Source organism: Siphateles boraxobius, unplaced genomic scaffold, assembly GCF_051911475.1.
Source record: "Siphateles boraxobius isolate OS27281-9 unplaced genomic scaffold, OSU_SipBor_1 130, whole genome shotgun sequence".
Taxonomy (NCBI): domain Eukaryota; kingdom Metazoa; phylum Chordata; class Actinopteri; order Cypriniformes; family Leuciscidae; genus Siphateles; species Siphateles boraxobius.
Genome location: NW_027508734.1, coordinates 4,003,753 through 4,014,806, shown reverse-complemented (window position 1 = coordinate 4,014,806; position 11,054 = coordinate 4,003,753). Strand labels below are relative to the sequence as shown.

At 41.0% G+C, this 11,054-nt stretch overlaps 1 protein-coding gene across 1 annotated transcript in view; it reads right to left on the bottom strand.

Moving 5' to 3' along the window:
- The window catches only part of LOC143736473 (salivary C-type lectin 2-like), a 318,478-nt gene that overhangs the window by 33,269 nt on the left and 274,155 nt on the right, over window positions 1-11,054 (bottom strand).

The following is an 11,054-nucleotide window of genomic DNA, read 5'->3' as shown; positions in this document are numbered from 1 at the left end:
AAATAAGACGCTCTAACTACTAAGACCTGGGCTGCGTTCGAAACCACATACTCACTGAGTAGGTCCTTAATTTCAATAAGTACTTACTTAACAGGCGCTAAAAAAGTAGGTATGAATTATTTAAAGATATTTAACCTTGACATTGATCTTTTTTTCCTGTGTATAAAGTCTCATATTATGATGTATGCAAACCCATGATGTTTATGTTTTTTGTTTTTGTCATTATGATTTCCTTATCATAATATAAATATACAACCATGGTATTGATTTCAGTATTACATGTAACAAAATGATGTAATCCCCCCCCCCACCCCCACCCCTATAGATACAAAATAGATTTTGCTATTCATTTATGTAGTATACTCACTCAAAGCCCTCATCAGCCACTCTCCACATATATAACACACACACACACACACACACACACACACACACACACACACACACACACACACACACACACACACACACACACACACACACACACACACACACACACACACACGTGTTCATCTGTTCCTGTAACATCCAGTCAAGATTCACATCACCTCTGTGATTTATGAGCTCAATAAACAAACACAAACACACACACACACACACACACACGCACACACACACACACACACACACACACACACACACACACACACACACACACACACACACACACACACACACACACACACACACACACACACACACACACACACACACACACACACGTGTTCATCTGTCCCTCTAACATCCAGTCAAGATTCACATCACCTCTGTGATTTATGAGCTCAATAAACAAACACACACACAAACACACACACACACACACACACACACACACACACACACACACACACACACACACACACACACACACACACACACACACACACACACACACACGTTCATCTGTTCCTCTAACATCCAGTCAAGATTCACGTTACTTCTGTGATTTATGAGCTCAATAAACATACACACACACACTTGAATGCTTTTATTTGGATCTGAAAGACATTACAAAGAAAACAAGATCCAAATACTCTGGGAAGGGTCTTTGACATGGTGACAGATCTACAATTCATGGCTCACATACTTGTACAGGTACTTCCATTTATAATACTCCACACATTAAAGATAAACAAAACATCTCCGTCTCCATATCTTTACCAGCAAACAAAGCAGAATTTTGCAACCCTTTTTGCCTCCTTTTTTTGCAGCCCTCCTAACTGCATCCCCCTAATCACACTCTTATGGACATGCCCTAAACTTCCAAATATCAGAATTATTAATTTACAGTTGTATCCAAGTTGATGAATGAGATCTACCAACGGTTGATATTTCAGTAGTTTGGAATAGTAACAAGTCTCCATATACAGGTCAAAACAGCAACCCACCTCAAGGATACATACAGATTTCATAACTTCATTTACAATCAAAATGTCGGGAGTATTTGGAATGTTTTTAAAGTAATCACTGTCAGATGTGTTATGATGAAACCAGTTCAATTGTACAGTATAGCAAATGATACGAACCTTAGTAGAAATAAGAAAAGTAAATACAAGTCATCGTCAGTTTTTGTTTGTGATTTTGGCCTTGACCCAACACTGAAGTCGATATGCTTCCTTTTTGTTGTCATGTGCTGACAGTGACAATTTTAACAACCTTTTTATAAAAAAAGAAACAGAAAAAATACAAAGAGGTCAGGTGTAAAGACTTTATTTATGTTATACTCCTGGACCCTAGAACTGGCACATAACAATGTATTTATACCCATCTCTGCAAATGATTAAGACTCAATGAAATGTAATGAAATATGACTCGAACAATAACACTCACTGTTACTCCTGTTTCACGGCAGAGATGTAAATATTGTCCACCCTGAACGTCTAAATGTGGACATAAACAAATGAGTGATGAGGATGTTTACATGCAAATGTGTTCATGTTTTATAAAAACAACAACAACAACAACAGTAAACAGCAGGAGTATGAAACAACGAAATAAGACTTTTTACAAAAAATAATGTTTTAACTTTATCTTCTATAATATTCAAACAAAGTTTCATTGTCATATGTAAAACGAGAGTGTAACCCTTCAGGGTTTTGGAGTTAACATATATTTGGGAAAGTTTGTTTATCAGGCAAAAAACTTTTATTTTCATCCTGTCTTGCAGCTTATGTGATCTTCGAAAGAAATACATTAATATGACTTAACTGTCTACAAGCTTCCAGAATGAAATATCAGATAGAGAGCACTTTGGGCACGTAGCCATGCCTCGGCTTGAGGACGACCTTGGAGTTGTTAGGCCCAAACTCGAGGCAGGAACCGCTGATAGAGAGAGAGTTTGGAGGTCACCCACTCGCCTGACCAATGCTAATGCTAGCAGTAATGCGGTCTTAAAACGAAAGTGGCCGGAGTTTGGCCGACTCGAACGGAGGGCCTTTGAGAGCCCTAAGGACTGTGGATATGTCCACTGGGGGTATGGTAAGAGAAAGAGGAGGGTTGCGCCTCCTTGTCCCTTTCAGTGAGCGGACGACTAAGTCACTGCAACCGAAGGACTGGCCGGCCACAGGAGCGTGGTGTGCTGATATGGTGGCCACGTAAACTTTTGAGCGTGGAGGGGGGGGTGACCCGCGTCCATCAGCTCTTGTAGGAAGGAGAGTACCAGAGGTTCTTTGCATGAGAAAGGGTCCTGGTTCCGGACTGAACACCAGTCGGAGAAGACAGACCACTTAAGAGCGTTGAGACGTCTTGAGGATATTGGCATGGGGTACTTTCCATAAGAACATCTCTCAATGCAAATCATACCAGCTATTAGCCTAACTGAAATAACCCCATGCCAATCTCTAGGTATGGTGACGGGAATGTGATGATGTGGGGCTTTTCTAATTCCAAAGGCCAAGGGAACTTTATCAGGATGCATAGTATCCTGGATCCATGAAACAACTGGCCTTTAAAAATAAAAATCTGCTGCCTCTATGGGAATTTAACATAGGGGTGTCCTGACTTACACAACCTGTATTTTGAAGAAGAACATTTATTTATTTGCGATACATTATTCATTCACAAAGAAAATTGGTGTTCTTAAAATGTTGGATTTTTCCTCATTTTTTAAATTAAGGCATTAAAGGGGTCCTATTATGCAAAATTCACTTTTGCATGGTGTTTGGACATAAATGTGTGATGGCACTGTGTGTACACAGCCACTCTGCAGTGATAAAAATCCACCCACTCCTTTTTTTTAAATCCCCATAAATCATAAGCAGTGTCTCCCAACGACCTGTTTTCTGAATGCGGCTTTAGTGACGTCACTACCGACACAGGCCCCGCCCACGAGTGTTGACAGACACTGCCGTTTTAACATAGAACCGCCCTGATCGAGTCAGTAACGAGTGTTTTTTGTACTTCGCTGTGTATGTCGATGATAATGAAAGGGAGAGGGAGGGAGTTTATGGATAAGACTTTAATGCAGACTTCTTATACAGTGTTTATTCAGCTCTTACAGTGATTTTCTGGAGTAAAACTGACGCTTCATCTTTTGTGTGATGTACAATAAACTTCATTGAACTTATCAGTTTATTTTTGGCCAACATTCGGACACGGTCCGCTAAAACAGTCTTGTACATAGTGGATAAAATAAAGATGGAAAAATAAGTTATAATCGTAATTAAAGACTATACCTGTTCTATCTACATACAGCCTATTATCTGGCTCCGTGGGCATTATTGTCCGACTCCGGGTCGAAATGAACAAGGCTAGTTTATGTTTTGATATTATCATTCCGTGAGATGAGATTGTCCTGCCACTGAGCACAAGCTCGTAAGGCTCTGCCCTCTGGGCCGGCAGCAGCAGCTCATTTACATTTAAAGGGATACACACTAAAACGGTGCGTTTTTCTGAGCCCCAAAAAGTGACAATTTAAACATGCTGTAGATTATTATCTGTTGGGTATTTTGAGCTAAAACTCACATACACACTCTGGGGACATCACTTCACTAATCTTGTGAAAAGGGGCGTAATAGGTCCCCTTTAAGATCAATTTCCAAAAGATGATTTTTTATTCCTCTTTTTAGTCAACTTTAGCATGGGTGTGTTCACTTATACTATTCAGTGTATGTCTGGCCCATCTACCTGGGGCCCAGATGTGTTTGACCTGCTCTATCTAACTGGGGCTCAGATCTGTTTGACCTGGTCTATCTAACTGGGGCCCATATGTGTTGGACCTGGTCTATCTGACTGGGGCCCATATGTGTTGGACCTGGTCTATCTAACTGGGGCCCATATGTGTTGGACCTGGTCTATCTGACTGGGGCCCATATGTGTTGGACCTGGTCTATCTGACTGGGGCCCATATGTGTTGGACCTGGTCTATCTGACTGGGGCCCATATGTGTTGGACCTGGTCTATCTGACTGGGGCCCATATGTGTTGGACCTGGTCTATCTGACTGGGGCCCATATGTGTTGGACCTGGTCTATCTGACTGGGGCCCATATGTGTTGGACCTGGTCTATCTAACTGGGGCCCATATGTGTTGGACCTGGTCTATCTGACTGGGGCCCATATGTGTTGGACCTGGTCTATCTGACTGGGGCCCATATGTGTTGGACCTGGTCTATCTGACTGGGGCCCATATGTGTTGGACCTGGTCTATCTGACTGGGGCCCATATGTGTTGGACCTGGTCTATCTAACTGGGGCCCATATGTGTTGGACCTGGTCTATCTGACTGGGGCCCATATGTGTTGGACCTGGTCTATCTAACTGGGGCCCATATGTGTTGGACCTGGTCTATCTGACTGGGGCCCATATGTGTTGGACGTCTATCTGACTGGGGCCCATATGTGTTGGACCTGGTCTATCTGACTGGGGCCCATATGTGTTGGACCTGGTCTATCTAACTGGGGCCCATATGTGTTGGACCTGGTCTATCTGACTGGGGCCCATATGTGTTGGACCTGGTCTATCTAACTGGGGCCCATATGTGTTGGACCTGGTCTATCTGACTGGGGCCCATATGTGTTGGACCTGGTCTATCTGACTGGGGTCCAGATGTGTTTGACCTGGTCTATCTAACTGGGGCCCAGATGTGTTTGACCTGGTCTATCTAACTGGGGCCCAGATGTTTTTGACCTGGTCTATCTAACTGGGGCCCAGATGTTTTTGACCTGGTCTATCTAACTGGGGTCCAGCCAGTTTTGTCCTCAGTTTCCATGAAGATCCCACATGGGTTATCCCAGATGAAATGAACACTTCTCAGTGTGCACACTATGATGTTAAATGCAACACTAAGGCTACGTCTACATTAATCCGGATACATTTGAAAACTGTGTTTTCATTTAAAAACGCTCTGCATCCACACTAGTGTTTTCAAACGTTTTCCAAAAGTTTCTCATCCACACTGACACGACGAAAAACGCTTGATTCACTTTACAGCGCAAGTGTAAAACCTCACAAAAGCTCACTGAGATGATTCAGACAGAAACATAAATAATAAAGTTAACGTGTAATTTTTCTGATTTTCACTGATGGTGAATGGTCACACTCACTCACCATATGTTTGGTCTAAAACGGCTCTCATGTTTTTCTGCAGGACAGCAAATGTGAGTAAATTCTGTCATCTTTGCAGGAATGAGATATTAAGAGTGTGCAAAGTAACATATTTTAGTGTAGCTAAACGTGGGTCACTCAGTAGTGACTACGCCCCCCCGAACTAATGGGAAAAAGAATCAAGGACACGCAAATCTTAGAAGATCACGTTCCACCTTAGAAGAGGCAAGAGGCCTGAGTTTTCGTTTAAGCAGTCTTTTATTACAGATAAAATAATTGACCAGCAATAAATTTATCACCACAGATGAGCACTAACTTGTCTTGATCAAATGAAAGAAAGAAAAAGGACTGAGGCTTCCTCTGTGAAGAGCTAGTATGGTTAAACCAGCACATAGAACGAATGTATATAATTCATATATAAATACATATATATATAAATTACAGTTTTGAGTTTATTCTGCCCCTCATCTGAGCTTGACATAAAAGACATGTTGTGTTTAGACGTTAACTCTATTTTCATTTTCAACCAAATTTTGACGTCCAGTGTCGGCTGGGTTTTAACCAAAAAAAGGATCATTTACAATTTAATGGGAAAATTTTGCAACTGGGCCGTGGTTCATCCTGATGGATGAGGTGTTGGAAGAGAGTCGTACCACCACTGTTTATTTCAAATATGATATAAATGATGATACAATAATAACGTGAGAAATTATCTAAGTTAACTAGTTGTTGCTAATTAGATTAAAATTAACATTTACACGTTTAACCAGACTTATTTTAACTGGCTTCTAAAAAACAAGAGACATTTCTGTCTCCATCTTTATATTTAAAGTCTGTCAGAAACGTTATGCTGTGTCCTGATGGCATCTGTCACAGTTGCTAGGCGACAGGAGCGGTGGGCGGGAACAGCTGGTGATGTAAACAGGAAAGTCTCTTTTAACAACATTCACTTCCACCTTCGTGAACTTAGAAAGATTCAGCTCTGAATCAGGAAACAACTTTAGAGTAACTTTCCTGTTGTTTCAGTTAAACTAAATGAACGCCACTGAATGAAATTGAATGAAATATGACTAGAACACTAACACACTGTTTCTCCTTCTATTTCACGTCAGAGATGGAAATATTGTCTAGCCTGAAAGTCTAAATGTGGACATAAACAAATGAGTGACGAGGATGTGTTTACATGCAAACATATTCATGAACAAAGAAACACAATACAAACAGTAAACAACAGGAATATGAAATAAATTTTTACAAAGAGGTGAATTCTAAAATATGTAACAATGTATTAATTTCTACATTCCAGCCAATCACAATAAACTATTTAGACAGAGTCTGAAACAGCCAAAGATGATTGGCTTTTCTTTCATTTAGATGATGATTGTCTAATAATCGTTACCAACATTATATATGATCTTAAGGGGAATGAAAGCACGATATGAGCACTTTAATGTCTTTATCTCGTCTCTGTTGTGAATGTCTGTTGTGTCTCCTCCTCAACACCAGCGGTGGTGACAAGAAAACATCTTTCCTTTCTCTTCATCTTGTCTTTTTTAATCCCTCAAACCATCTTCTAAATACAAAGACTGCATCTGAAATCCCATATTTCACCATACAGTAGGCGAAAACAGTATGTGACGGCAGAATTATGTCTGAGTTCACAGTACTCATGAAAGAGTAGGTAACAATTACCCGGATGATCTACTTCTTCCAGCGAGATTCTGAAGCGTGTATATTATGTGCACTTTACTCTCCCATGAGACCACAGGAGAGGATTTATGAATGGCAGTGAAGAGAGTGATGACAAAAAAAGTATTTTCTTTCTCTTTGTCTTGTCTTTTTTAATCCTTCAAACCCTCTTCTCAACACAAACTCTCTTAATAGTCAAACTCACTCCATCTCACACCCGTTTCTTTCTCTTTGACTTCTTTTTGACTGGAGCCTCAGGGGTTTTAAAGGCTCTCAGTAACCAGTATCACCAGTCTTCACTAATGAACTCAACACTCATCAATCAGATCATTAGTGGATTGTTCAGTTCAAACACACACAGAAGTCTGTGTTCACACTGTCAGTCCAAATCCAATTATTTGTGTATCCGATTGGAATCTGATTTAAACTACTGACTGTCCACACTGTGTATCGCAACAGTTCGGATCTGATTTGTGAGTCTCGTGGTTTCACTGGCAATGACGTTGTTAATAGGCATACGCCAAAAACATCAACGACAACATGGAGGGGTTTGCGATACAGACGTTTTCTTATTTACAACATGACAATATGTAGTGGTCGCGCTGGAGTCCTGCGTCTTCTGAGGCAGCAACAGAAACGTAGGACGTGTGTGTCTTTATTCTGTGTGTTAATCTCCGCCGGTCTCATAATTCAACACATCTCCATTATATTGTCTTTTTCTGCTCGACCGTCACTTTGCAACAACACAACCTTGTTTCTGCAGTGACTTTCAGCATGTTTCCTATAACAGCGTCTGACGTGTTTACGTCTATCGTGGCGTGAGAAAGTGACAAACCACGTGAGATCCAATCAGAGCAGTCAGACAGAGACAGATTTCCAGAAATGTGATTTGAATAGGGTTTTAAACCACATATGAATGTAGCTCAAAATGGAATCCATGTAACTTTTTTTTTTGCTGTTCACACTTAAAGGGATAGTGTAGTATTACAAATTTATTAAATGTCTAATTTAGGTTCAACAGTATTTTAACTGAGAAAGTTCACACAAGTGTTTAACATTTGGAGGCATAGATGATGACATTAACTTTTTGTTACTTTTCAAGAACAGCTGGGCTTTGTTTTCTCTATGATAATGCAGGTCTGAGGAATCTCCGGGAATAGGCTTTTATTGACCTACTTTGTTTCAGAGGCTCTGAGTTACACTGTCATGCTGATCTCCATCTCTATGTAAAATCCCTCCCCCTTGAAAGGTATAAAGCACTGTGTTTTAGCTATTGAGTTTAGACTTGATGACTGCAGCTACCGACAGCTCGTGTTCTCAATAAAAAATCCTGCTGAAGATACTACCAAGTCTCCTGGTCTTTCGCTTCTAAGTCTCCTACACTTAAGAAGGAAAAAGTTTACAACAATAGTTTACTCAAAACGTTAAATTGCCCCATGATTTACTCACCCTGAAATCATCCCATTCTTCTTTCAGACGAACACAGAGTTAAATAAAAAAATGCCCAGCCCTGTATGTTTGAATCGCGAGAGACGTCAAAGCTCACGCTACTCCTACATCTACGTCACACATCGTCAACTGTTACTCTTCTGGCGTAAGTCAACTTGCGTACGGCAGTCTGTCGAAAGCTAGTTATTTTAGTCGATAAAGCTTTAAATATGGATATTTTTCTAACACATCGCATCACTTCACTTCAGAAGGCCTTTATTAACCCCCCGCAGTCGTGTGGAGGCACTTTTATAATGGATGGAGGCACTTTCTTGGGCTTTAAAAAAAAAATCCAAATACTTTTGGCCTCAAATACCATTATGAAGCTTAAAAGAGCCAGGACATTTTTTAATATAACTCTGATTCTGTTCATCTGAAAGAAGAATGTCATATACAACTAGGATGGCTTGAGGGTGCTAATTTTCATTTTTGGGTGTATTATTCCTTTAAATATTATAAGAGAAATCCAGCATTGCATCAGTTCAGGCCGGGTCAGTAAAGCTCGTATCAGCTGACAATCAGCTGTTTCTGATTTTTTTGAGTTGCCCTTTGCTGCGTTCCAGTCCACTTTTAGACATGAACTTGCGAACTTCCCTAACCACTTCCCCTCGGGGGAATCCCTGCCGCCATTTTGAAGTGCGTTCCACTTCGTGAAGTGGACGAGGGAAGTTTATATAGAAAGACCTTCGTTCCCTCGATTTTGACAGCGGGAGTGAGTCTACTTCATATGTACACTTCAGGCAGTACCAAATACCACAATGCAACACGATTGTGACGTCACTGCAGATCTCGTCTAATCACCACCACAAATTCTTAAAGGGAAAAAAATTGTAAATAATAAATCAACTCCATAGCTGATTCCAAGTGATCAAGGGCTTAGGACGTTCCAGTTCAGCCCACTGCAGTTTCCGCCAGTAGTGGGCACTCGTGCAACGTAAGCAATGACGCAAATCCGAGTGAACGAGATGGAGGGAAGTTAGCGAGTGAAGGGCATGTCAATTTTGGACTGGAACGCTGCCCTTGAGCAAGACTCCTAACCCCCAATCACTCCTCGGGCACCAGAGCAAAAATGGCTGCTGACTGCTCTGTGTGTGTTCACAGTTTGCAGGACAAGTGTGTTCACTACTCACTACTCCTAGTGTGTGTTTTGTAATGCGAGAGAAGGAAGTTGACCATGTTATAATGTTGACTGAGGGATAGCATCATATCAAGAATGAGTGATGTCACCTATGTAGTGAAATAATGTAGATGTTCTCTGTCTAGCGGACTTCGTCTCGCACCACAAAGAAACTCCCACGACACCACTGGCTTTGGTGGACCACGTCTGCAGTTTATTGACAGAGGACAGACAATCAACACACAAGCCTTCAGGTTCACTCTCTTTCAGCTGACTCTCTCCAGTCACAGGCTGTTCTGAGCAATAAAGTCTTGTATTACAACAATCAATATCTTTCTGCGTCTCATTTATGAAAATTCACATTCACACAAATTAAATTAAAGAAACTAAATTCCATCAAAAGTACATATTTTTATATTAATATTGTAGCCAGTATGTCTCAGATAGTTAGATCGAATAGTGTTTATTTTTCTTTTTTCCCTTATTGTTGTTGTTGTTAAACATACCTGCAGTTTATTGACAGAGGACAGACAATCAACACAAGCCTTCAGGTTCACTCTCTTTCAGCTGAAGGATGTATGAGAAAAGAAACGCTAAGTACCGTCCTCCCTTAGCCTGGCTAACGCCAGACCTAATTCTCGTTGAGACTTGGGTCTGGGAACCACATGAACATTTTCTCGTATTTGAGGCGGGGTTTACGAATGCCCGGCGCCGTCTATTGGGTGCTAAGAATGTCTATCAAATGCGCCTGTACGTAGCTCATAGCCAATCGTTTCAATTATACCAGATGACGTATGTAGAGCGACAGAAATTAGAAAAGGAAGAAGACAATGGGTAAGATATTTTTGTGTAAACAATGACGTTCAGCGACTATTGCCGTTTGTGCAAAAGCTGCTCTTGCTTCAAAATAAACTTGCATTCTAAACTACTTAGAACAATATCTAAGGCTGCATCAAAAGGTAGCTTTGCGTCTGCTGCCATGTTGAATCCATAGAAATAAACAAACTGCTTCGGTGTGTCGGATAGATGTCGTCATTGTCTTGCTGCCCCCTCCCAGTTATGTGATTGGTTCCCTAGATGAGGCGAAAATCTGGACCATGGTATCCATTCTGCCTTTCAGCGTGAATAAAATCGCGCTGCAGGAAGGCAGCAAGGGGAAACCCAGACTAGTCCTCCCTAACAACAACTGCAATTTATCTAATACACAGGTCATACATAT